This window comes from Leucopleurus acutus, assembly GCF_964270905.1.
Source record: "Leucopleurus acutus genome assembly, chromosome: 13".
Lineage (NCBI taxonomy): Eukaryota > Metazoa > Chordata > Mammalia > Artiodactyla > Delphinidae > Leucopleurus > Leucopleurus acutus.
In genome coordinates, this window is record NC_139155.1 from 60,915,896 (window position 1) to 60,931,888 (window position 15,993).

General features: G+C 38.4%; 1 protein-coding gene across 2 annotated transcripts in view; it reads left to right on the plus strand.

The window, feature by feature from the left end:
• VAPA (VAMP associated protein A) overlaps positions 1-15,993 on the plus strand; it is a 37,531-nt gene that overhangs the window by 1,363 nt on the left and 20,175 nt on the right. The window lies entirely within an intron of this gene.

Below are 15,993 nucleotides of genomic sequence, written 5' to 3' on the forward strand. Positions count from 1 at the left end.
TTTTGGGAGGCTGAGTTTACAGAGGAAGTTTCCTCTTCTGGTTAACCTATTGATGTTGCCATAAGGGACTTGGATGCCGTTAAAACTAGTTTTAGGTTAAGAAATGTTCGCAGAGTTTGATGCTTTCTGCTTAGAGAAGTTGTAATGTTTCCATAGTAAGACACTAGTAATAGCGAAGAGGCAAGTTAAAAAAACAACCAAAAACCCTACACAGTGACTTGCCAAATAGTTAACTCATTTCAGGTGTTGAAGATTTACTAGCTCTGATGATAGAACAGGTTCTTGTGTTATGGATGAAAGTAGTTCACAGGGCCTATTAAAGTTTGGACACAAGTTGACTTAAAAAAAAAGAGTTTCACTGGAAATTTTATAGGGACACACATTCACTTGGGCCATTTACTTAGCAAACACTAGTGAAAGCTTTGTGCTGAGACTTCCTTGGTGGTCCAGTGGTTAAAACTTCACCTTCTAGTGCTGGTCGGGGAGCTAGGTTTCCACATGCCTCACCGCCAAAAAACCAAAAACATAAAACAGAAGCAATATTGTAAGAAATTCAATAAAGACTTAAAAAAAACTTAAAAAAAAGATTTGTGTCATCTCTATATTTGATTAAGAGTATTCAACAATGAGTAATTTATTCAGCAGGTATCAGCTTACATTTGGGGATTCAGTGCTAAGCAAGGTGGAGGAAAGGTCCACAGTTAGTTTGGTTTAATGGGGTAAGCATACAATCAATAACAGTAAAATGTGCTAGGTTTTATCTCAGCCCTTGAAGAACTCCTAGACGGAAAAGACATATAGATGCTGTAACAGAGGCAAAACAAGTATGAGGAAAGAAGCCCCTTCTTCCTTCCTCCCCGCTTGCTTTAGGAAGCAGCTTGCTTTCAAATGGGGAAGGGGGAGGGCTGGTCAAGGGAATGGTTTGCTCCTTTACTGATGTGAGAGAAGGTTGGCTTGTACTTAAATACCCAGTGGGTTGCTGTGTGCTTCGGTTTAAAAGTGGGGTAATGGGGAGGATTGGGAAAGAGGAGGGGTAGGATGAATTGGGAAGTGACATTTGGTGTCATTTGAACTTCTTAATAAAAGTTATTCTTTTAGTCAAAGGTAAATAGATTGCTCTGATGGAAAGCTGTCTGTATTCCGAAGAGCAGTTCAACGCTAAGTGAGGAGACTCAGTTAGAATCAACAATCTCTTTATGCTTCATTTGATGGTGGTATAAAAAGTCATTTAACTCTACCGTGAATTACCTGTAATTTTCAGTTTAAGTAAAAGTCTATTAAAGGATAGTTTTGCCAAATGTCATCTGCTGGTAGGTTTATTTGAATTAGTTTGACTTTACATTTGATTGAGATGGTTTCTCCAGGAGTGAGTCATTGAATCATTCTGAGGTTGGGTGGTGAATTTTTCTGTTATATGCATAACAGAGTCATCTTGATATGAATTATCATCACTGCACAATTGTGGAGAAGCAGAGAGCAGTTTAATAGACTTTCCACATACCTCTATTTTATTGAAGTTTATTGTTTTATACAGTTGTTTATATGAAAAGACTTTTATAATGATGTCATGAATTCTAAAGTAGTTCTTTTGTTGCATTAGTAACAAAAAAGAGGTAGATATTTTCAAATTCTGTTTTTTAAGCCCTGGCAGTAATTTGACCTAGAATTCAGATTTGAAATTTGGTATTACATGTGAGAGACTTTTTTGGGGGGTCCTTAAAAATGTTTATTTACTATTATAAAATTTCTTCCTTTGTATTATACAACATTTTTATTTTTCCAACCTGTTAGTAATTCTAGAGGAGAGTTTGGAGAAGAAAGTTTAGAAAATGCTAAAATAAATTGTGAATGTATTCTTCCTCTTAATGACCAGAGAAAGAGGAAAATAGACTAAAACCTCTGTATTGAAGGTGGCCCATAACAGTAACATCAGTAAAGAAAACTAAGCTCTCTGAGTGACGAGGGACCTGCAGTGTGTCAGCCAAAGCATCTTTGAATAGCAGCACATCACGATGAAGAGGCCTGAGTGAGGATGGGGAATACTCCTCTTCTTGGTGGGTATTTGGCACATTTTTACGTATTTCAGATCACTCCTGTTTCACAGTGGCTACATCAAATCCCTGGGGTGATTCCGGCCCCCTCTCACCCCCCCAAATAGGACATGGTTGTCTTATTACTCCATTCCTTAATAGTTTTCAACGAGCTCTCCACTGCCCACCAGATAAAAGCCTAACTCTTAGTGTGACATACAAGCCCTTCCGTGATGTGCTGTCTCCTCTTGTTACACCTGTTCGTCGGCACACGTCCACACTTTTGTCTCTGAGAAAGAAAAACCCTTCTCATATTTAAGCTTATTTGTTCTGCTATTTTTGCTGGTTAAGGTAAAAGTCTTTCATGACTCAGACCATGTTCCATCAGATATTTTCTTGGTCATATTTTCAACCACTGGCTTCTTCCTTTAAACATAAAAATGCACTTCAGTCTTTCATTTTAAAAACAAATAAGCCAACAAAATACTTCCTTGACTCCCAGCTCCTTGTGGTACTTGTCCCTCCTGTGCTTCATTTCCTTTGCAGTCAGACTTCTTGGAAAAGTAGTTCATGTTCCCAGTCTCCCTGTTCCTCTCCTCCTGTCCACTGTCCTCACAGCTTCCTGATTGCTACTGCAGTGACCACTGCCACTTTCTCTCTCCCTTGACCTCTCTTTGGCACTTGCCATTATTGACAGTTCGTCTTTTTAAAAACTCGATTCATTTGACTTCTGTGATACAGTTGTCTTCTAGTTTTCTTCTTTGCTCTTTACTGTCTCATTTGTGACCTTTTCTTAAATGCTCATGTTTCTGAGATTCTGACTTGGTTTCAACTTTATCTCACTCTGAACTTCCCTTGTTCAGGCTTCCTTGTTTCAAGGTCCTCTCTTTCCCCTGCTTGCTCACTTTTTGCACACATTGGTACACTCCCAAATCTGTGTTGAATTCAGACTTGAAATCACCTTTGGAATACATACTAATTACTTATTGACATCTGGATTTGAATGTTGCCCAGACATCTCAAACTCCGCATATCCCAAACTGGTTTTTTACATTGATGTTAAGTGGGAGAACGGTACAGGTGTGGAGGTGGTGGAGTGATGTCATATTTGTAGTTAAGGAAACACACTTGTGGTAGCAACATGGAGTAATATGGGAGGGAGAGATGAATTAGGCGGCTGCTGCTGTCCACGCAAGAGGTGACCGCTTGTGGGGTGGTGTTGGAGATGCAAAAAGTTAAAGACCGTAAAGCTGGTGAGACCCGGCGGTCTCTTAGGTGTGTGCACTGGGAGAGTGTGTCTTGAAGGCTGTGATTTCTGGCTTACACACCTGGAGAGAGGGGACAACAAGCACTGGCTGTCTTGTGAGAACGGGTGCGTTTTACCCAGGGGGAGTGGGGGAAGAAGGTCCCGATCTCCTTGGCAGGTTAGCTACATTTAGGTCCTTTCAGGGTTGTCATGAGGAGGTGAATCGTAGGCCTTGGTGGTACGGGCGTGTTAGGGCGTGTTACTCGGGAGCGCTCTGGGCTTGGCTAATTTCTTTGCTTCAGGTGACTCTCTTTCCCTTACTGGTCAGCAGCTGGTCTCCTTTTCTCTAGCATCCCCTCCCTCCGGCCTGTCATCTACATGGATGCTAGAAAGAACTGCCCTTTGAAAGATGCACACCTGATACCGTTGCTCCCTGGGTGGAAGAACCTGCACCATTTTCCCATTATGCACTTGACAAAGCTCCACATCCACCGCCTGCCTCTTCATTTCTCTCCTGCCGTAGCTTTGGTTATATGAAACCATCTCCCCAGACGCTCTCAGCTGTTGCAAGCCTCTCCAGGTGCTCTTTTCAGAGTGTTGTCCTCCCTGCTGTCAGGCAGGCTTTCTCCACTTCAAGAGCCCCTTCCTCTTGTGCTGTCTTTGATTTTCCCGGGCCACTTGGTCACTGCCTTCTTCATGCCACTATCCGAGCTTGTGCTTGTCTGCAGTTACAGCACTCACCACTGTGTAGTATTTATGTTTACGTACTTTTCTCTCACAGTCTGTACTGTAAATTACTTGAGGATATGCTCATTTATTTTTATGTCCATAATAACAAGATCTGGCATGGGATGATTGTCCAGTGAGTGTTGATTGCACTAATAAGATTCAGATGATTTCTCCTGTAATCCTTATGTTTTCTGTCTTGGATCTCTTTTCAGTAGGGTTTTTCATCTGCCTTTTCAGGTACTTGTGTTTTCAGAGTTTTGTAGTTCCAGAAAAGGGTATTTTGTTAAGAGCTGACTAACAATAGATACATTGTTCATTCTTTATGCTTCACCTTTTTCATTTGTTAAGTGAGAAGTGGGACTGGGTGATTTCTTGGGTGGTGGTCCGCCTGTCAGGGTTTGTGAACGTATATGACAGTTGAGTGCAAAAGGAAGACACAAGTTTTCCCTGCAAAAGGAAAACACAGTTTTTCTCTTTACATATGTAAAGAATTGGGAGACCTTGGTTGAGTTAAGTTCTGCAAAGTTTGGTATTTTGTGATTGTTAGTGTTGGTAATTTTGTTGTTGGTTTACTGTTAGATTTCCTTTAGGTAAGACCTTCCTTAACCATGCACAGATGGTCTGTGAAGAGAATTTGTTAGCAAGGACCCTTTTATTTTCTCAGAGGCTCTTCCTGACTCTCTTTTTCTTGTTGCTTTTCTATCTTGATTGACCGACCCTTCAAAGAACTGTTTTTCAGAGGAGATAGTGGTTAATACAGGATGGATCCTACTTTCCTTCATAAAAAGTTGGTTTAAAAGAAAATTACATGTTTGCCAGCTTATTAAACTTTACAGACCACAAAATGTATTATTTTGTATAACTACCAAAGAAAATTCTTGTTAAAAAAAGAATTAAATGCAAGAGGGGGTTATTTTTGAAAATGCTTGTTTCCTGGGTTTATTATAACTGAAAAGTGACTCAAATTAATCTGTTTAAAATTTCTTATGAAAACTTTCAAACATTCATAGAAACCTCTATACACTTAAAAAAAAAACCAAAAAAAACTCTATACACTTAATGAAACCTCTATACTCTTAAATTTAATAATTTCATATATACTTAAGTTTAATGATTATTAGTATTTTACTGTGTTTTTTGGGGAGGCAGGGTTACCACAGTATTTTAAACAAATTCTGGCTGTTAACATCTCAAGCCTAAATACCTGAGCTTGCATTTCTGATAAACAAAAAAAGGGTAATTTTATTTGCAGACTCATGACACCATTGTCACTTAATAAAACCAAAAATAATTCTTCAATAATCTGATATTTCATCTATTGAAATCTTCCCAATTACAGTCCTGGTTTTTAGTTGGTTTGTTCAGTCTGTGCATTGCATGTGGCTGTTGTATCCAGGTCATCTTAATCTTAACAGTGCCTCCACCACTTCCTTTTTATTATACCATTTACATGTTGAAAAGACCAGGTTGTTGTCCAGTGGAATGTCCCGTATTGATATTTCTGGTATGTAGTTCCTGTAAATTTGGAGTTGGATTTAAGGGCTTGAAGATTCAGGTTTCAGTATTTTTTTGGTAAAAATACTGCATAGATAGAATTGTGTCACATCAGGTGTGGATAACGTCTGGTTGTCCAACTTCTAGTGATGTTAAGTTCATTGGTGATGACCGCCTTATCCCTCCTGTGAAAAGTTGCATAAGTATGAGTGCATTTATGGTAATATGTGTGAGGGAAAAGATCAGAAAGGAAATAACGTTAGCAGTCATTAGCTCTACTTTAGGATGCTTTTGTTTTTACGTTTTTACTTTTCTGTGTTTTCCAAGATTTCTGCAATGAACATTCAGTGCTTTTAATGGTAAGAGAAAAAAATTATTTTGTTATTAGACTCAGTACTTTGAGAGATTATATCAAAAGTTTCATTTGTCCTACCTGTAATACTTTGTTTTATTTTTTATTAATAACAAGCCTTTTATACAGGTTGAAGTCTTTTTTTTTAATAATAAAGCAGTTATATTAGGTCAATAGAAAACAAGTCTGTAACTATACTGTAGCAGTTCAGAAATCAAGGCATATAAAGACAAGTAGACAATCAAGACAATCATGTTTGTTTGAAAGCAAATCTAATTTATAACTAACTGTACATACATCTGTTTTCATTGGGCTCTTACTGTTAGGATCAATTGGTGGTCTCTTGTGAGAGCGTGGTAGATTAGTTTGGGGTATTTATTTCTCAGAGAATGGGCCCTGCCCATAGACTGTATTAGAGGCAAGTAGGTCTAAGCAGCGTGTAAGTTCACAGGATCCCTGTTCGTCCAGACAGTGCTGAGGGTTCAGTGGTGGGCACCTCGCTGGCCAGCCAATATATACATACTGATGATTAGTCACAATGTGGAAGCCTCCTCTTTAAACACGATAGGTTTTAGAGTTTTAAGGTCGCAGAGACTTGGAGACAGTGGCTGATTTGGGCCATGTCAAGCAGAAGTAGCCAGTTGAGAGAGAACAGGGAGAGGAAAGCAGGCAAGAGAGGTCTTGTGGTTCCAGTATCAGTTTCTCTTGAATGCAGCCTTCTGTGAGGCCAGCTGTACCTCATGTCCTGTGTCATTGAGATTGCTTTCATCTTTATAATCAATGCTTAAGTATGATTTTATTCTTCATAATAAAATGCCTTGCTTAAATAGAATTAGACTTCAACATTTATGAGACTGTTCAACTTTATGACTGTGACACATTTCACTTTATAAAAATAACCTCAACTAATGCCTTAAATTTTTATAAATACCATTTTTGTTGCCGTGTCATTAATATACCATAGTTTTTTTTAAATTTATTTGTTTTTTGTGGTACGTGGGCCTCTCACTGTTGTGACCTCTCCTGTTGCGGAGCACAGGCTCCGGATGCGCAGGCTCAGTGGCCATGGCTCACGGGCCCAGCCGCTCCGCGGCATGTGGGATCCTCCCGGACTGGGGCACGAACCCGCGTCCCCTGCATTGGCAGGCGGACTCTCAGCCACTGCGCCACCAGGGAAGCCCTAAAATTTATTTTTTTAAAAAAATTTTATTTTATTTTTGGCTGCATTGGGTCTTCATTGCTGCGCACGGGCTTTCTCTAGTTGTGGCAAGCAGGGGCTACTCTTTGTTGCGGTGCGGGGGCTTCTCATTGCGGTGGCTTCTCTTTGTTGCGGAGCATGGGCCCTAGGCACGTGGGCTGCAGTGGTTGTGGCACGTGGACTCAGTAGTTGTGGCTTGCGGGTTCTAGAGCCACAGGCTCAGTAGTTGTGGCGCAGAGGCTTAGTTCTGCAGCATGTGAGATCTTCCCAGACCAGGGATCGAACCCGTGTCCCCTGCATTGACAGGCGGATTCTTAACCACTGTGCCACCAGGGAAGTCCCAATATACCATAGTTTGCTTAGCTACTTTTCTCTGGCATTTGGGGAGTTCTCTAGGATAGTTACCTTGAACATTTGGTACTGTTTTCAAAATTCAGGTTTAAATGAATGAGATGTTTAGTTACTTATGGTTAAGCTTTTAAAGGATGTGATTGGATTCAGTGGCCATTTTTAAAAATAGTTACGTTAAAGAATTGTTAATATGAGAGAGCTTTAAAGTACTAGTTTGTAATATAAATTGACAGATTTCTTATGGGCCTACATTTTGACAGCCTTTTATTTTGTAGCTATATACTTCCATATATATCTACTCATCCATATATATTTACACGTGTGTGTGTATATATGTACACACATACATATTTTTATTTTGGTATTTGGATAATCTGACATGAATTGGAGTGACTGCTATACCTTTAAAGGTATAGAGCACCTTTACATCATGGAGTGTGTTTTCTGTTTTCTCTATGAACAGATTTTACTTTTATAGCTTATAGGGGAAGATGAATCCCTTGGTTTTGTTTTCTAAGTACTGTTCCTACTGCCAAAAATCTCAGTAACAGCATCTTCAAAAGATAGCTTTTTCTGTATCTTTTCAGTCCCCACCCCTCCACTTTAAAAATAAAAGATTTTCTGAACAAATTAAGGTAATATGAATTCACGTTTAAAAGTCCCTTCTGATTATAAAATCAATGCTTAATGTAGAAAGTTGAAAAAGCATGGAACAGTATAAAGCAAATAAAAATTACTTAGTCCTACCACCTATAAATAACCAGTTTCTTAAAAAAAAAAAATTATTTCTTTATTTTGGCTGCGCCAGGTCTTAGTTGCAGCATACAGACTTCTTAATTGTGGCATGTGAACTCTTAGTTGTGGCATGCATGCAGGGTCTAGTTCTCTGACCAGGGGTCAAACCCAGGTCCCCCTGCATTGGGAGCACAGAGTCTTACCCACTGGACCACCAGGGAAGTCCCTAAATAATCACTGTTAACAGTTGATTATTTTTTCTGTGTATGACTCTTTTATATCCTATATTTTTTAGTTAATATTATTGTGATAATTTTCCCATGTTATAAGTATTTTGCTTATAATCTAACAGGAACTTTAGATCTGTAAATGGTGTTAAAAACATTTATTTCAGGTTCTCCCGAAGATATCCATTTCTCTCTTATTCTTTCCAATCCTGCCTACCTAGATTTTAAAAAGTAAACTCTTCAGATATGGAACACTTACTTCTGTTTTAACAAAGGTGTTAATTTAAGCATATTTAATGTTTAATCCTGAGTGCAAGCATGAAAAAAAAATTTTTTTGTGTGTACATCTTATTTTTCTCTAGAAAGTTACACAGTGGAAGGACATAAGACTTATATAAAAATATTACAAATCAAAATGTTTCATTTCTGTGTGAAGACAGCGTTGTTTATACTCTCCCACTTGTTTTCAGGACTGTGTCACAAAGATTGTTTAGGTCAGAGTGAGCAGTCTGTGCATCAGAGGGTCAGAAAAAGTACTTCTAAAATGTTTAGTAGCTTTATACAAAATGTCAGTGAGGCTGTGATCATCTAGGATTGAATTACCGGCCATGTTACAATGGAGTAGTAGGTGTTTTCTAGTTAAGGCAGTAAGTAAAGTTGTGTATAAATGTCACATACTTTGAGGGCTGAGAGGAGTCTTAGAGATGGTTTTGTGTACTGAGCTAGAGTGGAGGGTTAGACGGGGCTGGAGAAGTGACATGATTTGCTCAAGGTCAGTCACCGTGTTGATGGTGTTCGATTGTGAGCCTCTAACTCAGCACGCTGCATTATGCTTTTTTTTTTTTAACATCTTTATTGGGGTATAATTGCTTTACAATGGTGTGTTAGTTTTTGCTTTACATTATGCTTTTTACAAAAGTCAGTACCTACACCATCAATAGCAGACCCCCCCTCCCGCCCCGTCCCCCTCCCCCCGCCCCGTCCCCCTCCCCCTCAGGAAGGTGATGGATGAGTATTTAACTTTGTGCTCAGAACACTGCTGCATTAACTGAAAGTGTTGAAAAAGAAAGAAGAGACATGGTTCCTGCCTGTTGGTTACTTTTAACTATAACTTTAAGCCCCTGGAGTGGGAAAACTTTTTTTTTTTTTTTTTAATGATGACACACTACTACGTTAAGTGGATTTTGGACATTTTTTTCATGATACATTTTGAAATTCTTTGTTGATTATGTAATGTGGATAAACAAGGGCAGTGAAGCAGTTTAAGAAATCAAAGCTTTCCTTAAATAGTAGAAGGTTTAAATAAAATAGGTAGGTTTGGCTTTTGTATTAATCTCAGGGTCCATACTTTTGTAAGGTTAATTAAAACTTATAAAAAGATATGTTTAGTGCTTTAATAAGTAAAACATCTTGAATAGAAATGACTCATTTTGTTTCCCGGAAAGTGGTCTTCTGTTTATTTTTACATTAATGTTTGTACAGTAATATTTATTCAGTACTTACTATGCCAGGGATTGTCCAGCTGGGGATACAGCTGCAAATAGAACAGAGACCCAGTCTTCATGGAGCTTACATTCGCTCAAGTCTGAGATTTCAGTGTGTTTGGGAAAAAAGTACAGTAAATAAATTAAGGTAACTTCATCTTTAAAATTTGTAATGAAGATGTTTTAGGGCTTTCTTTGATGTAAAACATAAAAACTGTTTTCTTGGTGTTTGATACTTGTTTCCAGAAATATTCATCCTGTGGAACCAAGGAAAATACGATAAAATATCCAATAAAAATCTTTTTCTTATATTACTGATTTGATTACAGTTTCATGCTTTAACACTGCAGAAATCCGCCTGGAATGGCTTATGAATTAGGAAATAAATATAGCTTAGGTATTTGCATAAAATACATAGAGAATTTATGAGAGTTCAGGCTCTGGAGGCAGACCTGACTTCCCACCTCCGTGGCTTTGTGCTTGTCTGACCTTGGACAAGTATTCTAACTTCTGACTCAGAGTTGACTCATCTGTAAAATGAGGGTAAGTAATAAAAGTATCAGCCTCATAGGCTTGTTATTAGGGTTAGTGACGTAATTCACGCAAAGTTCTTGATACATGGTGAGTGTCCAGTAAAGGCTAGATTGTAAAAACTTCTGTTATCACTATTTTTACTCTTACTACTGCTGCCATGCTACTATTACTGTGGGAGTTCTTAGTAGATATTCTGTATACTGTACAGCATATAATTCAGATGTGTGATTAACTTAATGTAGCAAGACATATTCAGCAACATAACCCTTTGTTACTGGAAAGCTGTTTAATCAGCGATGCAGCCGTTAATTTGCTAACACCTGTGGAAACATTGAAGTAGTCATCACTGACTTCACTACAGCTACATTATTTATATATTTGAGCTGAGCATCCAGCCTTCCTCATTAGGATTTTTACCTGTTCTGTTTCAGCACAGATAGGATGGAGGAGTGAAAATGTCATGCTGGGGTAAATGATTTATGAATACCTAGAGTCATAGTAGAACGTACATACTTCTGATTTTTTTGTGTTTTTTTGCGGTACGCGGGCCTCTCACTGCTGTGACCTCTCCCGTTGCGGAGCACAGGCTCCTGACGCGCAGGCTCAGTGGCCATGGCTCACGGGCCCAGCCACTCCGTAGCATGTGGGATCCTCCCGGACCGGGGCACGAACCCGTGTCCCCTGCATCGGCAGGCGGACTCTCAACCACTGCGCCACCAGGGAAGCCCTACTTCTGATATTTTTTGTTGTTATTGCATGTTGACTAAGAACGATCCATGTGATTGCTTAGCCATACTCAGGTTAAGGCCAGTGTGAATTACTCCAGTTCATTCAGGGATGAGCTGGTTTCTTCTCAGGGAGCTTATAGTTAGTGGGTGATTTAAGACATACATAAATAATAAAGTGAGACGTGCAGGGAGAGAGGTAGGGACACTGTGCTATGGTAGTTGATAGTTGTATGGTCACCCTTGTTTCTCCTCAGAGATGCATGCTTTGGTTCATTGCACTTTCTGCTGTTATCCCCCCGAGGTCACTAACTCAGTCTGTACCCCATAGCCAAGAACTCAGAGCTTGTCCAGAACCGGAGAGTCTGAAAGGTGAGCCTGCTTCAGTGTTAAAGGTGCTGTAGAAGACATGGGACTCCTGGGTTTAGAGACAAAGGATGTTATTCTCAGGGCACTGCAGGCAGCAACTTCATAGTTGTGTTGGTTTCCTTTGCCCCTCAGATTCCATGGGGGCAACACAAAGGGGTTCAGTGCAGGTGGGTGCTGCCCACCTGGTGGGTTTGTGTCATAGCTGAGAAACCTTGAGTCTAGGGCCTCTGAATCTTTTGTGATGGGCTGCACAGAAACCTGCCTGACCTTTTTCCAGAGGAGGACCTGAGCATTATCACACTGGACAGCAAACAAACCTGCCCTCTCCTCACGAGGGAGATGCTAACAGTCAGATGCAAGACTGTTCACTATGTAGTAGATCCTTGAAAAGACAGTCTGTATGAAAGCCTCCAGGGCCTCCACTGGCAAAAGGTGCAGAAATGCTAGAGACCCATGGAGACTTGTCTCCCAACAGACCTCCGGGTTGCTAGTCTAAACGATGCTACGGAGTTCATGAGTTAACATTGGTGCACATAGCCTGTTTATTCTTGAGCTGCATCCCAGAGGCCTTTTCTATTTCTGAAATGCTCCATGCTATATTCAGGACCACTTATCCTGAAATAAAATTTGATTCTCTAAGCGCACAGGCTTAGTTGCCCTGCGGCATGTGGGATCTTCTTGGACCAGGGCTCGAACCTGTGTCCCCTGCATTGGCAGGTGGATTCTTAACCACTTCGCCACCAGGGAAGTCCTGCTCTAAATTTTAGGTATACAGCTTTTCATGCCGGAAATATATATTTAGGTAAAGGAGTCAGGCTAGTCTCACTTAGGACATACTTCTGGGTGAGCTGCCCTAAACTTTTCCTACATTTTTGAAGTTCCAAGTTTTTTCCAAACTTTTTAATACAGGGACCGTATTTATGTATGTTACATTTCCATCTGTTAGAATTTGGGACTGAGAATAGGACTTTGGCTTACTGGGAATGATAATGTAGTAGAGCGAGGATAGAATACTTAGTGACAGGAAGTGGCGTGGGAGATTGAAGGAGGGCAGCCTGTGTAATTAAAAGGTGGAGTTTTAAAATTTAATTTTGTTTTTTCAGTAAAAGAGTTCAAGTAAATGTTATCTGTATTGTGTGGAATTTTGTTTTATATGGTATATTTTTACATATAAACAGTGAAATTTCATCTGTGAAGTAGGAAGTCTCAGGTGGTACCTGTGGTTGGTGAGTAGTTTACAATCAAGTAATCATAAAATGGACTGTTGTAGTGATTGTTTCTAAATGATAAACTAAGCATTTATATTGGACAAATGGCAGGATTTTCTTCAATTACAGGGATCAAGTTTTAGAAATCCTCAAAACGTGAGTATTTATTTCCTATATAAGTTGCTTCGAATGTTTCACTTTTTCATCAAAACACTGCTTTTCACTTTTCTTTCAGTTTTTTTTTTTAAGCTTACACCAAGGGTCAGCTTTTCTTAAAAACAAAAATCTTTACTGTTTTTCATAAAAGAAAAATATGTACAGTTTAAAGAATTATCAAGAAGTTAGTAGCTCTGCAGTCACTGCTCAGGTTCAGAAATAGAACTTGTGTGTTGCAAAGCTCTCCTAGTACTTTCTCCCTGCAAAGTTAACTCCTGATTTTTATGGTAACCATTTACTTGTTTTTCTTAATGGTTTAAGCACCTAAGCATTGCAGGGGATGTTAGTAAAGCAGGAGATTATTGATATAATGCAGTGGTTTTTAACCTTATTTGACACGATATCCCATTTTGATATTTTATATTTTGTAATGCCCATTTTTCCATCCTGAAGTGAAATTCATATATAAAATTACATGCCAACATACACAGTTAAAATTTTTTAATATAATGCCCTAACTGTAACATAAAGGAGAAGAAAGTGAATTTGTGATGAAATATGCATTTCAGTGTGTAAATGTTTGGGCATGACTATAGTAGAAGACTAATGAATTAGCCAGATCCCTGTAACCTACTTAAATAAATGAGTTTGGATTTAAAGGAGGTTAAGCGAGGAGTTATCTGATAGAGGGTTTTCTCTACCATTTTGAAATAAGGGCAAGAGAGTATTTATGCATGTGGGTAGAATCATGTGAATGTGTCACCCATACATGTGTGCTGACTGGACCAGATGTTTGTAGGAATTTAAGTGTCCTGAGTGACATTGCTGTTGGTAGAATAATTTTCTGTAATGGTGAACTCACCTTTCAGAATTTTAGGGAAAGAGAAAAAGGTTTCTTGTTTTATACAATAGATGTATTTCTGGGAAAGAGGTGTTTTTTTTTTTTTTTTAACCAGTGTGGATTTCTGGAGGGGTATGTGAAGATCTGGTGGGATGGGGGCCTAATACTGTACTTGATTGCATGGATCTACCCGGGTGTTGTGAAATGTCTAACATCCTGTTCCTCTCTACCCCCCACCCCACAACAGTAGCACCACCCAGTCCTAATGTCAGACAGAAGTACCTGACAGTGGCAGTATTACCCTGGATTTAGGCTTGTGTTGTAGCAGATATATTACATAACTTTTCCTCTATTTTTGAGGGCCTGTAAGGGTAGATTCTATCGGGTCTGTTTAACCTGCAGGCTCCAGGAATCCACGATACACCCCCACCCCAGATCGCCCCATCTCACCCTCACCCTCCAGAAAAACCCAAGGTAAAATTGTTGTGAATATTTGCCTGTGTATGTTTTTCTGGGTTAGTATATAGTTTTCATGAGATTCTTAAAGAGTTTCTGTGACCCACAAAGGTGGAACAGATGTTTCTGCCTAAGACCTCTTCAAGCAATTAAATCTGGTTATTATGCTAGTGGTCATTAGTACTTGCTGATTTTGCATCTTAACCAGGAAAATGGGCTCAGACTCTGAACTGGCTGCTGGGAGCAACCCTTACTGTGAGAGGCTTGGTTAGAGGGACACAGTGGAGTAGAAAATTTCAAATTCATTTGTTAGGTGGCTTTATTGTAGGTAATTTTACATTTTATTGATAAGGTTAACATATTCAGTAAAGAATTTGGCTTTTGAATTGGTGGAATTTTTTTCTTTTGACATATTATCTTCATCTTTAGGTAGTTTGCATTTTTATGTCTAGAAAGACCACAATCTATTATTTAAGATTTATAATCCCTTTTGGGCAACATAAAATGTAAGTACTGTTTCAGAATTCATATGTTGATGAAAATTGACACATCGTCATTTTCTAAGTCAGTTTAAAAAATCAGTTATTTTACCTTGTTTTGGATAGTTGGTACTTTCCTCTAAAATTGGGGAAATTAAAAAAATTGAATTTAAAATTACGAATTGAAACTTACGTAATTGTTATAAAAATACAGGATTTTTCAAAATTAAAATTTTGTAAAATGTTTCCTTTGTTATTTTACTAAGAAACTTTAAAAAATAAATTTATACTTAATGCTAATGTTAAAATCCTAGTCGAAATAGTCACATAAACATGTACACATTCTCAGTTATCTGTAGTAATTTATGGATTTTCAGAATGTTAAGAAATGGAATCTATGTCTTTAAAACTCGTAGTTTTAATAGTTTAAAATGTGTCTTTAGCCAATGATTTTGTGGATTCACGCAGCAAAATGGACAGATTGGAGCTTTCCCCTTCACTCCCCCGGGCCAGTGTATGGTGGGGTAGTTAGCTGCTAGCCAAAAATGCAAGCAATTGGGATTGAAGAAGCAGCAAAGGATGTAAAATAATATATAAATGCAGTGATTAACTTGACCATATAATTCAAGCAAGCTATCCAAAAGATTGTAGTTCTTATATATATTGTATATATATATTTTTAAAAATGTGTACTTGTTGATTTAAATGCCTATTCCACATTAGAATTTTTTCCATAACTGGTTCTCTGCCTTTATATGCTTTCTTCTAATGTTCTCTTATTTCTGTCTCTTCCCTTTTATCCCAGTTCCAAATCTTTATTTTTTTAGAAAATATCTTACAACTCACAAATTTAAGCATAGGATAAAATTAATTCATTTCCTAGGACCTGAAATAAGTGCCTTTCATTTCAAGTCTCTTCTTTTCTTCTCCTTGCATCAGGCAGGTCTACTTTCAGCCCCTGCTCTCTTCCTAGTGCCTCTGCATTGTCTGTCTGTTGTTCCCCTTCAAGCCTTTGTCTAAGATAATTTTCCAGTATTCAGCAAAATGGGAAACTTTTATCTGGCAGAGTTGGGGAATCTTCTCAGTCTGGACTCTAAAACTAGAAATATTTTAAAGTTTTAAAAGACATACTTTTTCTGGTTTATTTAATAAAGGAAAGATAGCCTTTATAATAGTTGTCTTTGATTTCAGCCTTCTAGCTTTTTTTTTTTTAAAGTGTAACTTAAAATTAATTGTTTTAGAAACCACTGAAAATTGCTTTTGGGTTAGTTAGACGTGTGTGGTTGTTGCTTCCATTGAGACATATTTATCTTCAGTCTCCAAATTAACAGGTATTCAGTTTACTGTCTAAACCTGTATAAAATATCTTTAGGCTTTTC